Here is an 18434-nt window from a genome sequence, read left to right as displayed (position 1 = left end):
ACATCCCCTGATTTGACTCGTCTCCTGATGAAGGGGGGTGATGCTTTCGTATCCCGGGTCCATCCCGAAGGAGACTTGACCCCGTGAAAGAAGTGCGAGCTCTAGAATCCTCCCTGCCGCTGCTCACCATTCACAGGTTTGTTCTCGGTCGTTCCATCTCATGGGTATAAAGTCTGCGGTGTTGACTGGGGAGGGGTATGTATTCATCTATTCGCATCCATCAACACTACGCCAAGAGTACGACGCGTCCACCGCTTCTCTGATATGCAGGATATACCCTGACGTGCCCGTTCGATCAGCTTCACGCTCGATCCCCCACCCCACCCTATGTCGGAGATAACGCGTAGCATCTGGACCGTCGTGCTCATCGCTACGGGCGAGGGGAAGAAACAGCGCTAGCGCTGAGGTTCGTGTGGTTAGCGTCAACTTGGCTCACTGCGTTAACGTCTACCTACTTTCAGTCCACTCCCGCGCGCTGGATTCTAAAATTACACCACTCTCCCTATTCCTTGCAAAACCGGTCAATTATTTATTCATCCACACAAAGACCCGGGCCCGGTTCCCCCACTCATCCAAACTGGTATGTACACACTTCCCCGCTTTCTGGTCTCGCGCTGGGTCTGACGAACTCCGTTAGTACCACTACCTATCCTGATATCCAAAAGCAAATGTTATGTACAATTACGCGTGTGTTTTCTGTATGATTACCAAATAGCATCTCATCTCTTGAATGGAAATAAGTCTTCGCACGCATGTCTTTACATATCCTTCTGCGCCAACGTTACGTGTACCCAGGCGAACACAACTACGCGCGTTTCTGTATGATTACGAATTAGCGATAGCATCCTTTCCGCCACTTGAATAAGTCTGTGTGTGTTGTTGCGTCGGATGAAAGCGGGTTGCCTTCTGAACCGCCGTTACGTGCAAGACAATAGCACGCCAGTCTTTACCAATTGAATAAGTCTTGCTACGCGGGAGGAAAGCGGGTTATCTTTTCGCCGTTACGATATGCAATGCACCCAGTTCGAGACAACTATGCGCATGCTCCTGTCACTAATAGCATCCATTCCATTGCTCGAACAAGTCTGCGCCAAGTCCGTAACGTATCGCATTACGTCCGAAGAAACCGGGTAACCCTTTCCACCTGTGCGCCCAGGCAAGATAAATTACCAATGAACGTAAGACGCGATCTTGGCGCAATCTCGAACGACACTACAATCTCGAACAGTACACCGCGCTCCAACGCCACCCGATATCGGGATCCGGCGATATATGTATATTAATACAGCCTCGAATAACGAAGAACAACCGAGCCCTAGTACGCATTACCGATAAGATATACCCATACCTATACTATACGAAAATGTTCGAATGAATATAGTATTGACGCGTGATAAGAAGATAAAAAAACCTAAAAAAATAAAGTGTTGCGTTATGAATGTCGATGGCGATGATGATGGTGATGATGATGAGGCCGTTGTTCCCGCTGGTAGTCATACCCGGGTGCGACGGTGACGGGTGTAGGAGTGCGATGCCCCCCTTGGAACACCCTCTGCAGGAACGAAGGATGTCGATGCGGAGGAGGCGGCGTATCGGAATCCGTCGACGAAGATGTGGAAAACACGACCGGCTGAAGCCCGTCTGCGTCAGAAACCGCGAGAAACGAAATGCGGAAGGGAAGGACGAACCACGACTCTAGATGATGACCTGCCTCCTTTTTGTTGTGGTGGAACAATCACGTATCCTCCTGGTGGCGGCGCGTATGCGCCGCGGTAATACTGCGGTGGAGGCGCGGGTGGATTGGGATACGGTGTTGGGTAATATGGGTTGTGATTAGTATACCCGGGGTAATACGGCGGTGGAGGCGGTGGTGGTGGTGTAGGCGTAGGTGAGACGTAGTAAGTCTGGCTGGGACGGTGCTTTGATTGGGAGCGGCGAGTGGAGGAGTGACGTGTGGTGGTGGGTGGTGGTGCGGGGCCGTGTAATGGTATTGCTGGCTGGTGATGACGAGAAGCAGAGGGAGGGGGGGGCAGGACCATGGTTGTGTGGCGGCATGGGTCCTGGGACAGGAGCGTACAAGTTCATCGGAGGCGGGGGCGGGGGAGGTACTCGCTGGGAGATCCCCCGGGTGAGAACGGCCTGATGTGGCCCGGGAGCATCATCATCCCCCATATCCGAGCGAGGACCAAAGGGCGACCTGTACTCGGAAGCATGAGCTTGAGCATCGTCGACCCAGCGAGAAATCCGCCGCATGGTCGCTTGGTAGCGCTCCGCTGCTTCAGGAGAGTAGTCGTATTCCGTCATTGTCGTCACAGAAAAGAGTGTGTGAGGCAAGGGGACAATAAGAATAAGTCTAGGAGAAAGAGAGGAAGGAATTATATATCAGATTCGGAGCGGAGAGGGAGAAAGTCAAGGTTGCGTGGAAACAATTGCCTGGCGGCCCATGGCGGTTCGGTTCAAGTGCGATCTCGGCTGTGACGCTGCCTTATCTACGCGGCACGTGTCCGGCATGTGTCTCTCCGTGGAAGGGAAGCAGATTAGATTTTAGATTTAAGACTCCGCAGTTCTTTCGTGTGCTAGTGAACTGCCTCTCAAGGACTACAGCCAGTAACTAACTAACAGCTAAGCCCTCGCAAGGATGGTTCAGCTCGGCCGGCGCCGGTATCACATGCGATGTCTCCAAATTTATTCTCATTCAGTTGGTACTTGAGCTCTCCGTCGGACGGAGCTGTATTGTATTCACTTACGAAAACCACCGACATCGTTTGCTGTTTACGGCGAGTGCCGCCTATTATAGGACTTACCACACCACTCTGGGCCTAGTATATTCCGCCGACATCTAACCTTAGATCGCCGTGTCAAGCCAAGGATAGAAAGCGTCACACACCTGTAGTATGTACGTTATCGAGCCTAATCGTCCCTGACTCTGGGGTAAACGAGTGCTTGCTTCTCTTCCTTAATTAATCTCGCTGCTTTCTTTCTTGCTCGACTTGACGCCTAAGGTATGGTGACCGTGTTCCCTCGTGCACGGATCTTGCTCTTTCTTGTAACCCGCGTGTGATACGGCTTTTGTCATACGACGTGTTATTGTATTCTCAAGTCTCCGAGAGCGGATTCCGATGACGCAAACATAATACGGCACCCATCACCACCCACACTTTCTTTTGTCTGGATGCTCACAACGCTGACGTCCTCTATGATGAGCAGCAAAAATAAATACCCACTCCGGTCCGACAAGGGGTAACGTTAGTGATCATTGGGGAAACAAGCATCTGTAGGGTTTTCATCTTCCTTTCATTAATTTCGCTCAGTTCTTGCAGCCCCTTGCGACCCGGACCGGTACTAACCCGCGAGTCAAAGATCACGACTCATCCGCATACGTCTGTGTGTAAATACATCGTTCTATTTTTTCAGCTTTTCGACCCGGGGAGTCATTGCCGTATTGTGATCCTGATATCACCGTCTCAGCCCGGCCCGAACGAGCCTGGCATACAGGCGCCTCTGCGTGAGTATCAACCCCCACGTACCGTACAGACAAGCGCTCGTATGCCTTCCTTCTTCTATCCTTCAACATGGCTCAATTCAATTGTTCAGGTCCCATAGCGACTCGGTCTCAGTTATCAGCGCCTACGTCAACACTGATGACGCTCGAATCATCCTGTCTGACCATTGATTGATTCAACTCTCGTATCTGTTATGACTCATAGTAATCATCCTTCAGCAAACAAAGCACTCGCTATACCCCCGACTAGGTAAGTCCTGTTCATCCGACCCCTCCATTCACAACACCCTCTCAGCTTCAGATATCCAACAGCCAACACCGCTTTCGTAATAATAAGCGCTTGTATGTCTTCCATCTTCCATTTCAAGCCAACCGGACTCGACGCTCTATCCGTACCACGCGAAAAGCCATGACTAGGACTTCCGGTTCTTGGTTATCTGTTATGTGTCATGTTAATCATTCGAGTCCTCCTCAAAGTTCCAGGCCTCGCTCGCTCTCTCGGGCACTCATCATATCCCCGAAGGAGTAAGTGATTCGTCTTACAGCTCACAGCAAGCCCACCCTCCCAGCTTCATAGCACACTGTGGTAACTCGACAGCCATCATCGCCTCTGTATGTTCCCTGCACCGCTTTCTTTCATCGTGCTTCTTCAAGTTCTCTGCAGTTATGATTGAGAAGAGAGAAGACGTACACAGGAATCTGCGCACACCTGAGAAGTTCGTTGCTCCACTTCTCCCTTCTCTATCAGCCCCCACGTACCGTAGAAACAAGCGCTCGTATGTCTTTTGTCTTCCATTTGTTGTTCACATCTCTCAATTAGGTCCCATTGCGACTCGGGCTCAGTTTCCAGCGCCTAATTATATGTTCTAGTCAATGCTCGAAGTATCCTGCCTGACGGCGCGGTGCACCATTGACTGATTCGACTCTCGTATCCGTTATGACTCATGTTAATCATCCTTCGCAGCGAACAATTATCTCCGGTCCAAAATTCCAGGCCTCGCTCTCTCTCTTGGGGACTCATCATATCCCCGAAGGAGTAAGTGATTCGTCTTACAGCTCACAGCAAGTACCTGTTACGACCCTCCCAGCTTCATAGCACGCTGTGATAACTCGACAGCCAGCACCGCCTCTGTATGTTCGCTGCACCGCTTTGCTCAATAAAGTACTTCTTCAAGTTCTTCCATCCCCACCCTCTCAGCTTCATAGCACGTTGTGATAACTCGACAGCCAACACCGCTTTCGTGCGTATGTTCACTGCACCGCTTTGCTCAATAAGGTGCTTCTTCTCCGCAGTTACGATTGAGAACATCCGACCCTCTTCACAACAAGTACCTACTATGACAGTCAGCTTCATAGCACGCTGTGATGCTCAACAGCCAACACCGCTTTCATACGTTAGATGCACTGCTTTTCTCTATCAGAGGTCATTAACGTTCTTCTTCGCAGCTACGATTGCGAAGAGAGAAGACGTACACAGGAATCTACACGCACCTGAGAAGTTCATTGCACCCTTCTCCGGGACGCGTAGCTTTCTCACACGATGTCACTTCTATGGCGCTTCTTCTTCCCCGGAGGATGGGGGGGGGTCCCAACTTCCCTCGTATCAATCCTGACCGGTATTCTCTTATCACGACCCTTCCGCATAGATTTGTATGGTTCCGCTTCTGAGCGTCTTCTTCGACTGGGAGTCTTAGTGCGGCCCGAGTGAGCGAGCAGGCGCCTCTGTGCGTGGAAACAAGCGCTCGTATGTCCCTTCACCCAGTTTAACTCTTCACAGTATCAGCGTCTAATCATACCTTTCTCTCGTTATCCTGCTTCTCGCATCCGGTATGAGTCTGCAACAAACACGCTGATTTCCGGTCCTACAGCTGCCCCCTCGGGGCACCCCCGATGGAGTGAGTGGTAAGTGCTTTCCCCTGTTCTTCCGTCCCTCTTATCCTTACAGCTATTACGACGCACTCCTCAGCTTCATAGCTCGCTATGATATTCCACAGCCATCACCGCCTTCTGTGTGTTCGCTGCACTGCTTTCCTCAATTAACGTGCTTCTTCTTCTTCGCAGTTCCACGGTTGAGAATACCCGACTACAAATGAGATTCGGTGTATACAGGAAGCTGAGAAGTCAATTGCTCCCTTCTCCCTTCTCCCTTCTTCAGGACGGTAAAGATACGTGCTTTCCCACACTTCCATGGCGCTTCTTTTCCCCGGAAGACAGGGGACTCAGCTTCCCTCGTATCAACACTGACTGGTATTTTTTTCGTTCTTTGGTGGGGCGGAACATCAAGCACGGATTCGTCAAGGTCCATTATCCGAACTCGTGGTAGAACTCACTATAGCGCCATGTATGTTATTTCTCCGGTCCTGAAATCCGATGAGCATTGTTTCTAATACTTAACTTCTGCAAGTTCTACAGAGGCGCTTAATCCTAGTCTGGACTCTTGGTGACGTTCTCCGAATCCGAATCCGATGATGCGTCACTCTTGACACCTCGTCTAGTATACACTAACCGTCCCTGAGCACTCCTCTTCTTCCGTTCATTAATTTCGCTAACGCATGATATTCTACGGCACTCACTCCTCTCTGAGTAAATTTGACCAGAAATAACCACCCCGGTCCGACTGGCTGGGTAACGTTAATGAATGACTTACAGGTGCTTGTTTCCCCAATGATCATACTCCATTCATTAATATCGCTCACCCCGGCCCCTCGCGACTCGGATCAGCGAGTCAAAGAATACGACTCTTCCACATACATTTGCGCGTTGTTCAATTCCATCATATCATCTCTGTGTTAGCCCGGCCCGAAAGAGAGAGGTGTGCTTAACGCTCAGGCGAATATCAGCGTCTAATGGTGGTCCTGTGCACCGATCTCTCGCAAAATAATAAGCGCTTGCACCTTCTTCTTCCGCTGAATTTTCTCAGTTATCAGCGCCTGATCATATATTCGTTGTAGCCAATGTTGATGAACCCTGTCTGATGGCGCGGTGACTTGGCTTTCTTGCTAAACATCCTTCGTCTCGGGCAACAAACACCTATCTCCGGTCAGGTCGCTCGGGCACCTCCGAATCAAAAGATGGAGTATGTGTCCATCTGTCCCTCTTATCCTTACAGCTCACAACAAATATATATTGCAACCGTCTCAGCTTCATAGTATTCGACAGCCATCAATTGATAAGTAGCACCGCTTTTGTATGTTCGCACCGCTTTCTAACATTCCTGCAGGCGAGCGATTTTCTGTACACAGGAAGCTGTTTCCATCTCAAAGATTTAGATCGTCCCCCCTACCCGGCCCATTTCACAGCGTACTCTTCCTTCACTCCTTCTCCGGGATGGTCAATGGTACGCCTCCTTTCCCACATTCATAACGAGCGGATCTCACTTGCAGGGCGCCAGATGAGGGTCAAATGACGACCTTCACTTGTATCGGTACTGACCGGTGTTTTCTTCGTGCGAACATCTCCGGACTTGTTCATCCTTTGACCGTGTTAAGTACTGTTATCCGGACTCGCGGCAGGGATTTATGAGTCAATGCTAGGCTCCTTTTCATCCATCTCCCTTTCATTATGATATCATGTTTGCCGTTTCACGAAATCCGTCTCTGATACTTGAGTTCTGCATGTTCTACAGAGGCGCTTAATTCTAGCCTGGATCCATGGCGACGCTTTCCGAATCCGAATCCGAGTCCGATGATGACTCAACACCGCCGCCACGCTCTGACGCCCTTCATCTCCCGGTCATTAATTTCGCTCATTTCTTGAACATTCGCGGTTCGGACTAGGACCAACTCAAGATCGCACCAGCAAGTAGATACACGGTAGCGTCAACCACTCAGACGCCCATAATCTAAGCGAACACGAACAGGTATCTTACTTAGAAGCAGACGCTCGTATGTCCCTCGTCTTCCATTCTTTAACACTGCTCAATTCAATTATTCAGATGCCAGCCAGTGGATTCGCGACTCGGACTTGGCGGACTATTACCCACCGCGAAACCGATATCGTGAGTAGAAACATGACTCTGTTTATTTATGTCTCTTTATATCCTTCCAGCTTTTAGACCGGGGAGGTATTTCCGTGTTATTCAGTTCCATCATATCATGATACTTACATCGCCGTCTCAGCCCGAGCGTATTGTACTTAACGCTCAGGCGAATCTCAGCGTCTGATGGTCCTGCCTGCCGGTATCTCACGACGAAATAAGCGCTCGTATGTGTGACTTCCATCTTTCGTTCGTTCACATCGCTCAAATCAATTCTATAGACCCGAGCTAGAGAACTTGCGACTCGGATACAGTTATCAACGGCTGATTATACATTCTAGTCAATGGTGATGACAGTCTATCCGTGCCGCGTGAATAACAATGACTACTCTGGTTCGACTCACTTATGCAATTTTGGTTTAACATATGTCTCCGAACCGTGGGAGAACAAATAATTGTAAGTCCCTCCCCCGTTTATTACTTATCTTCGCTCATTTCTCGAAGCCCCGGCGGACCTACAGCGGCCCAAATCTAGGTCTCGCGACTCGGGGTACCTCTGATGGTGATGCTCTTTCCGTGACGGAGCAAGTGCATCGTGGCTGCTTACCTCCCACGATAGCGTCATTCCCAGCTATAACATCCGCTGGGCTATTCGACTGCCATCAATGAACACGCATCGCCGCCTCATAACGCAGCGCCTCCCAGATCAGAAGACCATTAACATCCTGCTTCTTCTTTCCCGCAGTTATAATCAAGAGACTGCAGATTGAAGACGATTCCCTGGGTGCAGTGTAAGTGTAAGCGCACAGCGCCTCTCTCAAGGAACCCGGATCGCCCCTCTTTCATTGTTACTGCGCAGTGGAGCCTTTCGCCCTCATTTCCTTCCCTGGACCTGGGCCCCTTCTCCGGGATTTTAATAAAACTTGCTCGCTTCTTTGGAGCTTGTTTCCTCGTACTGCGAAAAGGGGGAGTATGAGGGCAGATCATGGGTTCTCACCGGCGCTTTCGTCGCCAGCGAGAGCCTAGCTGCGCGGTTCTGAAGCAGACATATCTGGATAATATCAGTCTCTTCTATTCGAGCTATATAGATCAATGATCTGTTCCGGGCTCTGTAATGCGATTGGAAGTTCCTCCTGATAAACAGCTCGCTCATCTGGTGCATAGCGAACGAATAACGTATACACAACTTGGGAACTAGGTCATGAGAGCACCTGTCTAAACATCCGGTCAACAGACCCTCCCCGACCGCATTGTTGTCGTACTGCCAACCCCAAGGTTATGAAGCACAAGACCACTTTCGCTGATGACGCCAGACCGGGTATACAACACAACTGCCTCCGATCACTGCCTCCATTAATCTACCCACACTTCCTCGCAGTCAGGAACTGAAGGGGGAAGACGATTCCCAAGGTGCAGTGTAAGTCACAGCCAAGCGTTCTGATCGCCCCTTCCCGTATCAATACCCACCGGGGCCAGCGCCTATATTATTGCGCACGTGAGTACGATTCGTTCACTCGATTAGTGAAAATGAAAGTCGTCCTTCCCTGCAGGGAGTGTTTGCTTGCTTTGTAGATCAAGTATTGGCATCTGGAGGTTCCTAATTCCCGCAGTACCCCCCTGATCACATAGGCAGCAATATATGAGCCCCGGATCCACGCGCCGCTGGTCATAGACGAGCAACAATCTTTGTTAATAGCTGAAATTTTATGGTCTACAAATGAGACGCAGTACGTTTATTGTTCCCTTCTTCGCACGAAGCCAATCGTCCACAAAGTCCCAATTTTCTTTCATTTCCGACCCTGCTCTAACTTCTGAGTTTTCAGGGACTACACATGCAACTTCATCAAGCCATTGAGATCGCGAATAATACTTAGGCGACTCATAATAGCCGACATCGACAGTTGGTAAACGTCAAATGGCTGGTCATGCAGCTTGTTTATATTCCTTCGCTGAGTTCAAGCTGTATTCATACCGGGCCGGGTGAGTCGTATATACGTTCGTCTCAATGAAAATTTCCCTCATCAGAGTCATTAATCTGCTTACAAGTTCTTCTCCCGCAGTTACAGTTGACAGAACTTGTGGCATGAAAATGCCGGTCTTTCGGTAATTCATTCATTATACGCTGTGTGCATAGGATGCAAATGAAAGCTTCCTTCGTGACAATCTCACGATAATGAAGCCAGATCTGACTCTGGGAAAGCCATCTAGAAGTGCCGGGATCGCTCCTTCCCGTGTCAATGTCTAATTCAAACTTCGCACTGTCATTCCCCGGCTAGCATTATACAGCGAGGATCTCGATACGTACATCCTTCATTACTTCTGGAGCCATATTCGAAATGTCTACGCCCACATGTCGAATCACCAGGTTACCTATTTCTCCGGGACGTTAATGAATCTGGTTCCTTCCCCACGATCATAACTGACTTGCTTCCTTCGTGCCTGTTTTTACCGAAAGAAGGTCAAATGACGAGTTCTAATCCAACTTCCTGTATCATTACTTGCAGGTTGCGATGTCGATGTCTCCTTGTTTTCAATCAAGTGACCGTTTGCAAACCGAATATCAAACAAGCATAATAATTGGTCAGATGCGTGGGTTTTATATCAATGGTTTCTTGTGATGCTTGGTGCGTTGGTCTTGTGTACGATAAATGCAGTATATTAATCATTGCGACAGGATTTGAACACGAGATGGGATATCGGAGATAACAGGTATGTGCGCAACGCGACTCAGGCGACATGCTACGGATCGTGTTTCCGACCAAGTCTTCTCGAGCACACGATGCTCCTATAGAATTGGGTATTCTAGGAGCTCAGACACAACAGACAATAGGTCATAAGACACTAATCACTTGTTCGACGTAATGCGTCCGCCCATTGATTTTTCAACTTGCCTACCCGGTGCCTCCTGACTCGAGGATTCCAGCCCCGCGCAGGAACTTCCGTCATTGAAATATCTATTTAGTCATACCTTGACGTTCCGATTTGACCTTGCTATGCCTTGTTCCCTACGCTATATCCAATCCTCAATCTGTACATTCATGCTTTCCCTGAAAGTCATAGAGTTGCCTAGTCACGAACCACGACGCAACATGAACTTATCCTCAGCATTTATCAGGAATACCGTATGCGTGCGGCTCGTTCTCTTTAATCTAGGATATTGCTTTGTCTCTCACGTTCGTGTAAGCAAAGCTATTGTATTTTAATGGCACCTGTTCAATTATGTATAATTTTGTACTGATGTCGATATGCTATTACCGCCAAGGATCTTTGCTGGCAAACAAGACTTCAGTTAGGTACACTACCATTGCGTTGCTCGCTTAGAACTCCGATGGTAGCCAAAAGCAGGCCCCCGGAAACGTCTCCAGGGGGCCCTAAAAACATATATTTCAGCGTGTCGTGTGTCTGAGCCGGTGGATACAGTACATGAGTGGAGAGAACAAAGAAAAAATTCGTCCAATGGTTTGTACTAGTAGTCAGAAAATTATCCAAGATATGAAATATCCAAGGGAAAGTCGGGCGAATATGAAAAAGGTCTAATGACGAAGCCCGCAGTAACTAGGGAAGAGAGGGAGGGTAATCGAGAAAACTACAGCACCGAGTCTGGTACGACAGCGAGAAGGCAAATCAGAGAGCGACCGTTCAAGCTTACCTGGTAGGACAGTGAGAGGGTGAGTGAGAGAGCGATGTGGCTCCTCTCTTCGCTGCACTGTCTTACCAGGAACCGATCGAGAAACACTTGCGAGAACCTCTTCGAGCAAGTGTCGGGCTAAGATTACCGTGAGGATCTCGGTCCTTCGAACGGCACTATGACGAGGATCCCGGTCCCCTGGGTGACTTGATTTGGAATCCCGGTGCCAATCTCCGTTCTGCCCTTGCCGCAATTAGACTTGCGTAAAGCAAGCTTTAAACCCATTTTATTTGAACGAGAAGTGAATCTGTCCACATCCATTTGCACGCCGTAACATTGGATTTATCCTCCGCTCACAGACTCATCTATATCATTCACCCCTAACAGCACCGCCTATCTTGATTTTGAATACTTGAAAAAAAATATCACCATTCCAAGCAGGTTAAGCACGATGTTAAATGAATGATATTGGAGTTACTAGTGGCTGTACGAGCCGTCGGAATCAACCGGCTCCGAACCCGTTTCTTACCGTGCCCGTTTCTTTACCGTTTACCACCATGTCGACATACATAGGTTAAACGCAGTTGCTCTTTTCGTTCCCTCCCGTACTCGAACTTCAAAAAATGAGGCTTTTAATCCTGTTCAAGTTTATCTTGGCGCAGTGTACTGCCTTCCCAGACATTTGGTTTAAATAAAGGTTAGTTCATCCTTGGTACTCCACCTAAGAAACATAACAGCAGGTCTAGCGTCTGATTTTTTTTTTTCGTGTATAGTACGTCCGCGGTGCTGATTTAAAAGTGTCTATGACACTTGGCAAACACTTGGTCGTCATGCCTATCTACGAAAGCAGATTGGATCTACGCTCCGCATGGGTTCTTTCCGCCAGTTGTGAGCTCTCCTCGGTACTTCTCTACTTTCCTGGGAGACCACGACGAATTACATGACTCTTGAAGAGGATTCTCTACCCCAGTACTACGAGCACTGCCATAATGCATCTATTCAGTTATTCTAGCGTCCCCGCTATGCTCCAAATGGCAAAGTTGGGACTGATTAGACAGGGCGCCGACTTTTTCGGGCAGTAGAATGGATGCTATCTACTCTCCAAAGGCAGCAGAGCGTTAGCAAGTGACTATGCGGAGGATCTCTCGCTGGGTCGACGATGTTCAAGCTCATGCTTCCGAGTACAGGTCGCCTTTTCGTCCACGCTCGGATGGGGGGGACGATGGTGCTCCACCACAGCCCGTTCTCACCCGCGGGATCAGCGCTTCAGCCCACGAGCACCCCCTCCGGGCCCTCCGCCGCTGATGAACTTGTACACTCCGATGCCAGGACCCATGCCGCCACACAACCATGGTCCTGCCCCTGCCCCTCCCTCTGCTTCTCGTCACCACCAGCCCGCAATACCACTACACGGCCCCGCGCCACCACCGCACACCCACACTCACACAACCACACGTCATTCATCCTCCACTCGCCGCCCCCAGTCAAAACACCGTTCCAGCCAGACTTACTACGTCTCACCTACGCCTACACCACCACCACCGCCTCCTCCGCCTGCGCCGTATTACCCCGGGTATACTAATCACAACCCATATTACCCAACGCCGTATCCCAATCCACCCGCGCCGCCACCAGGAGGATACGTGGTTGTTCCACCACAACAAAAAGGAGGCAGGTCATCATCTAGAGTCGTGGTGCGTCCTTCCGTTCCGCCTTTTGGGTATCGTACGTAGTGTCTGACGCGAAGGGAGTTCAGCCGGTGGTGTTTTCCACGTCTTCGTCGACGGATTCCGATACGCCTCTATCGCCGCAACGACATCCTTCGTTCCTGCAGAGGGTGTTCCAAGGGGGGCATCGCACTCCCACACCCGTCACCGTCGCCCCCGGATACGACTACCAGCGGGAACACCGGCCCCATCATCACCACCATCATCATCGCCATCGACATTCATAACACAACACTGTTTATTTCATTTTTTGGGTTTTTTTCTTTTCTTATCACGCGTCAATACTATATTCATTCGAACATTTCGTATAGCATAGGTATGGGTATATCTTATCGGTAATGCGTACTAGGGCTCGGTTGTTCTTCGTTATTCGAGGCTGTATTAATATACATATATCGCCGGACCCCGATATCGAGTGGCGTTGGAGCGCGGTGTACTGTTCGAGATTGCGAGTCTTACGTTCATTGACAATTTATCTTGACCTGGGCGCACAGGTGGAAAGGGTTACCCGCTTTCTTCCGACGTAATGCGATACGTTGCGGACTTGGCGCAGACTTTTTCGGGAAGTAGAATGGATGCTATTAGTGACAGGAGCGCGCGCATAGTTGTCTCGAACTGGGTGCATTGCATATCGTAACGGCGAGAAGGTAACCCGCTTTCCTCCGACGTAATGTATAAAGATACCGCAGACTTATTGAAGTGGTAAAGAATGGCATGCTATTGGCAGAAGTACGCGCGCAGTTATCTTCGCCTGGGCGCACGTAACGGCTGTTCAGAAGGTAACCTGCTTTCCTCCGCAAGATATGTAAAGACACACACAGACTTATTCAAGTGGCGGAAGGGATGCTATTGCTAATTCGTAATCATACAGAAACGCGCGCGCAGTTGTCTTCACCTGGGTGCACGTAATGTTGGTTCAGAAGGATATGTAAAGACACGCATACGAAGACTTATTTTTATTCCAGCAGTAATGGTGGCGGATGGGATGGGATGCTAATTGGTAATCATACAGACACAAGCGTAGTTGTACATAACATTTGCTTTTGGACTTGGGGGTTATCATAATAAGTAGTGGTACTAACGGAGTTCGTCAGACCCGAACGCGGGGAAGAGTGGCACAACGTACCAACTTGGATGAGTGGGGGAACCGGGCCCGGGTCTTTGTGATTTGATTGTGTGGATGAATAAATAAAGAGAGAGTTGACCGGCTTTGGGTTGGAGAGTGGTGGTGTGATTTTGATTCCGAAAAGAACGCTCGGGAAGAGCTAAGGTAGGTGAAAGTCAACAAGGCGCCAAGCTAACGCCGACAAGACGAACCTCAGCGCTAGCGTTGTTTCTTCCCCTCGCCCATAGCGATAAGCACGACGGTCCAGATGCTACGCGTTATCTCCGACATGGGATGGGGTGGGGTGAAGCTAAACGAACGGGCACGTCAGGGTATAACCCACATCAGAGAAGCGGACGCGTCGTACTCGTACTTGGGAAAGATGTAGATAGATACCCCTCCCTCCTCGACACCCCAGACTTTATACCCATAGGATGGAACGACCGAGAATCAAGAATCAAAGGGCTCGAGCGAGAACCATCCCACAGAGCAGCGGTGAGAGGGATTCTAGAGCTCGCACTTCGTTCATGGGGTCAAGTCTCCTTCGGGGTGGGCCGGATGACAGGTCTAGACCTCCCCACATGTACATGAATGTCTTACGGTAACCCAGAGATCTGCGTGTGGCCGACTAGCTCAGTTGGTTAGAGCGTCGTGCTAATATTGTTACTTTGCAGACGTATTAACGCGAAGGTCTTGGGTTCGATTCCCACGTTGGCCAATAGAATGATCGCTGGGTTTTTTTTCGATTTCAGTAACACTGAAATGTTTTTAAGGGTACCTCGAGCCAGATCTCCGGTGGTAACTGACTGGTATGAAACTCTGCTGTATCCAAAACTAAGGTTTTCTGGAGAAGCCCCAGTCTGTGCCATTTAGAAAGGGGGACTTTTATATATACCATAGCAACAACTGACAAGCTTAGTATGTCAAGCAGATCCCAGTTTCAAGTGTTTTCATTTAAATGTGAGTACCAACACATTAGCTATCTGGATCACTTGGAAGCTAATGCAGGGTTGAGTTTGATTCCACTCAGTAATGATGTCTTGTGCAAGATTTTTGTCTCTGATAAGTTTACTTGGCATGCTTGCCAGTAGAAACTGACACCAGAATCTCATACTATCAATGAGAGTACAAGAATAATGTCAAAGTATGTGGGGAGAAAGATGAACATAGAACATCTTGCCAATCAAATGCACAATAGAGTCGCATCCAATGAGTATTGATCCTCCTGATCTTGCACATATAGCTACTATTCGAACTGCCTCATCCATGAAGGAAGGATATGCTGCCACATTCATCAGTCTGTGAGATATGACAGCAAGAGAATGTAGATCTTACCCTGCAACAGGCTAGGATGTTGCTTCGCCCCATTTGCAAGCTTGCTCATCAGCAACAGTTCATTCAACTGACCCTCTGTTTCCTCACTCTCCTTACTCATGTTATTCACCAAAGCACCAACCAGGCCTTGACTGAGTCCTCTTATTTCAGTCATTCATGTCTCCCCAGACACAGGAACACAGAGATACCCTCATAGGTACTGTGGAGAAGTGAGGCTTGCAACCAGGCTGGACAGCAGAGCACTGATGAGTGGTACATGGTTAAGACAGGAGCTTTGAGTGAGACTGATTCCTTGACAACAGAGGGAGCAAGGCCAAGGTAAGTGAAGCATTGTAGGTCATCAGCAGAAAGCACAGAAGATAACTCAACAGTGAAGAGAACGTGATTATGGTCTTTCAGATGACATGAGGAGGACTCTGAGATTCTGATTAGAGACCCAATATTGACTCCAACTATCACCATGCCAAGAAATAAGTTCAACCTCAAATAGTATGAGCATCAAAAATTTGAGTGCTACAAGATAGAATTACATTATGCCATTTCTCTGCTAGCTGTGGGTGCATAGTGTTCTCTGTGACCCTGCACACTGTACTCATGAAAGGGTGAGGAGACAAGAGGATGACATTGATGGAAGTGGTGCATTGCTTGTTCCTGTTTTTATCATCTGATGTGCCTCACATATAGTATTACAGTCCTGATTTGTGCTGCCTAGATCAGTTGGTGAACTTTTAAAGTTGTTCCCAGGAAGACAGCAAGTACAACTGCCACCCACATAGACATATCATCACCTTTGGGAAAACCAAGCCGCATCCATGAAGAAAGCAGTTCTTTCAATAACTTTAGCATGCTGGGTGTCCATTATGACACATCAATTGAACGAAGATGTGTGCGATCGATGAAAGAAGGAATTAGTGCTTGGTACTGAGCAATACAGCCAGTACAAGGTAACCATCAGAAGGAGGACTTGACTCCTGGGGAGTTCTTGAGCCAAGGCAGATTCGAGTCAATTCTTCAATGTGAGCAGCCCAGTGTTAGATGACAATGATGGAAGTCAAGGGTTTCAGATATACAGGTGCTATGCCTGCTGGCACAGAACCACATGCAGCTCCAGATTTTAATCTGAGCATCTCGATGGCATGGTGAGGAAGGTAAGAAAGAGTTTAGAGGGGATGGTGGCTGGGATATCCTCCCAGTAGGTGCACATCGACAGTCATGGTTCTCTGTGTCCTCAGAGTTGTCTATTTTTATCGATTTTAAACATGGTTTCTCTGGCATCTATCTGTCACATTGTCACGTATGTTGATCCTTAGCTGCCATAGGATCGAGAAGGGCTGATATGTGCCGGTCTAAATGATGACACAGAGGGAAGAGAGAAATAAGTCTTGGATTGTGGGCTGATGAGGCTGAACTGCATCACATGAATGCACCCTACTTTTCATTGAAACACTAATATTGTATGGTTTGATGTCCTTTATTACTTCAGAAGTGTGAATTGATACTGAGCTGATGAAGCTAAGTAGGCTAGATGTTATTATGTGGGTTTGAACCCCACCTCGGCCATGGATTTGGTATTGTAGTCTTTTGAGTCTTGACTGCTTTTGACTAGGGTCTTGAGTTTTTTTAAATGCATTGGCGAAGCTTGAATGCTTGAACATCACCTCTTACTTGCTGCTCCTCGATGGAGACTTACATTCCTAGTAAGATGTATTATTACTTTCCCCCAACATCAAGTCTGACAGGTAGAAATGTTTGATCTTGTTGATAATGCACTTGTGGTGATGATATTGACAATAAGTCATAGAATATCTTCCTAATGGGGAATACTAGAATTGAATGACTGATAGAATTGAACTCAAGAAGTCATCCAAAAAAAATCCAATGTTCCTCTAACATGCCCAGGAAGCTGAATCTTTAGTGGAAAATGAGAATTTATTGATACTCTGCCCACCATCTAAATAGGTTAGGCATTATAACATGAGGTTCAACCCCCCACATCAGCTATTCATTGAATGGAATATTCAGATCCTTTTTACTGGGGCTCCAAATTCAAAGTTTTGTCAAAGAATACATGAGGTGGAAAGTATAAGGAGTTGAATTCTAAGACGAAGGGAAAGGATACAGAAATACAGACTATTTTACCATCTTACCAGTGTGAGGGTCAGATGAATACTCAGTCAACTAGCAGCCCCATATGTCATTAATGTCCTGGGTTCGACTCTTACCCTGACATCTATATAAATGTTTTGATAAATTTTTTAAATCTAGGTTTTCCGCCAGGGCTAAGAGTTCTTGTTTTACTGATCTAGGTACTCAACAACATATGCCCTACCATTGCTGTATCTCCAAGTGAACATGTACATGAAGGACAGATGTGGGCTGACGAATCAGTTGGTTAGCATATCTGGCTTGCTAAGGAAATATTGGGTTCGAATCCCTTGTTGACCATGTCCATGCTAGTATCATTTTTATGTCTTCACCAGGGCTTTTGCATGCGACAATTCATACTTAAGCAGGAAGTACCTGTCATTCAGTGAGCCGACCCCAAGGAAGTAGGTGTATCTCCTGCTGTAAGTTTTATAAGCCTACTCTCTCAAGTTGATTAGCATTGTTGAAATGTGTTCAATCCCCATCTTTCAAGTTGACAACTTCGAAATATGCCGAGGGAACAATGTTTTATATTTTCAACAAGTACATTCAATATTTAATTGTGGTATTGTACTTGTACTGGCATATGAATGTCCACAGGGATTCTTGTTCCAATACATCCGCAAATAAATGTACTAGACTACAGAGTTTCCACACCACCATTTGTCTGTGTACTTGCTGACTCCGATAGGTGTCGAACTAAGGGTTTGATCCTGATGCGGACAATGATTCCCTCATTTGTAAGGTCTCAGTATCTTGTTTTCACTGACGTCTTGCTTTGTTAGCTCGAGACGGATACGATGTACTCCGCTGGTCCCTTGAACACCCACACGGTCATCCAGGAGAACTTTATCTTTTTTCCAATGGATCTTCGGGTGACTGACTCAACTGGTTAGGTGTTCTGATCTGGGTTCGACTCCCATCGTAAGGCAGTGTGCTATCTGAATACTTTTGATGTTGGCTTCGAGGTTGGCTTCGAGTTTTCCTGTGTGATCGGGAAGATATGTTGTTCCCTG

The 18434-nt window shown here is 48.0% G+C and overlaps 1 non-coding gene across 1 annotated transcript; it reads left to right on the top strand.

Moving 5' to 3' along the window:
* Positions 1-14560: 14560 nt before the first annotated feature.
* Positions 14561-14656, top strand: EV420DRAFT_t319. The gene has a single exon. It is a non-coding gene; the product is annotated as a tRNA-Ile (tRNA).
* The last annotated feature ends 3778 nt before the right edge of the window (positions 14657-18434 follow it).

The sequence above is a fragment of the Desarmillaria tabescens genome (assembly GCF_030435595.1).
Source record: "Desarmillaria tabescens strain CCBAS 213 chromosome Unknown EV420scaffold_155, whole genome shotgun sequence".
In the NCBI taxonomy this organism is placed as follows: domain Eukaryota; kingdom Fungi; phylum Basidiomycota; class Agaricomycetes; order Agaricales; family Physalacriaceae; genus Desarmillaria; species Desarmillaria tabescens.
This window is presented reverse-complemented; position numbering and strand designations above follow the sequence as displayed.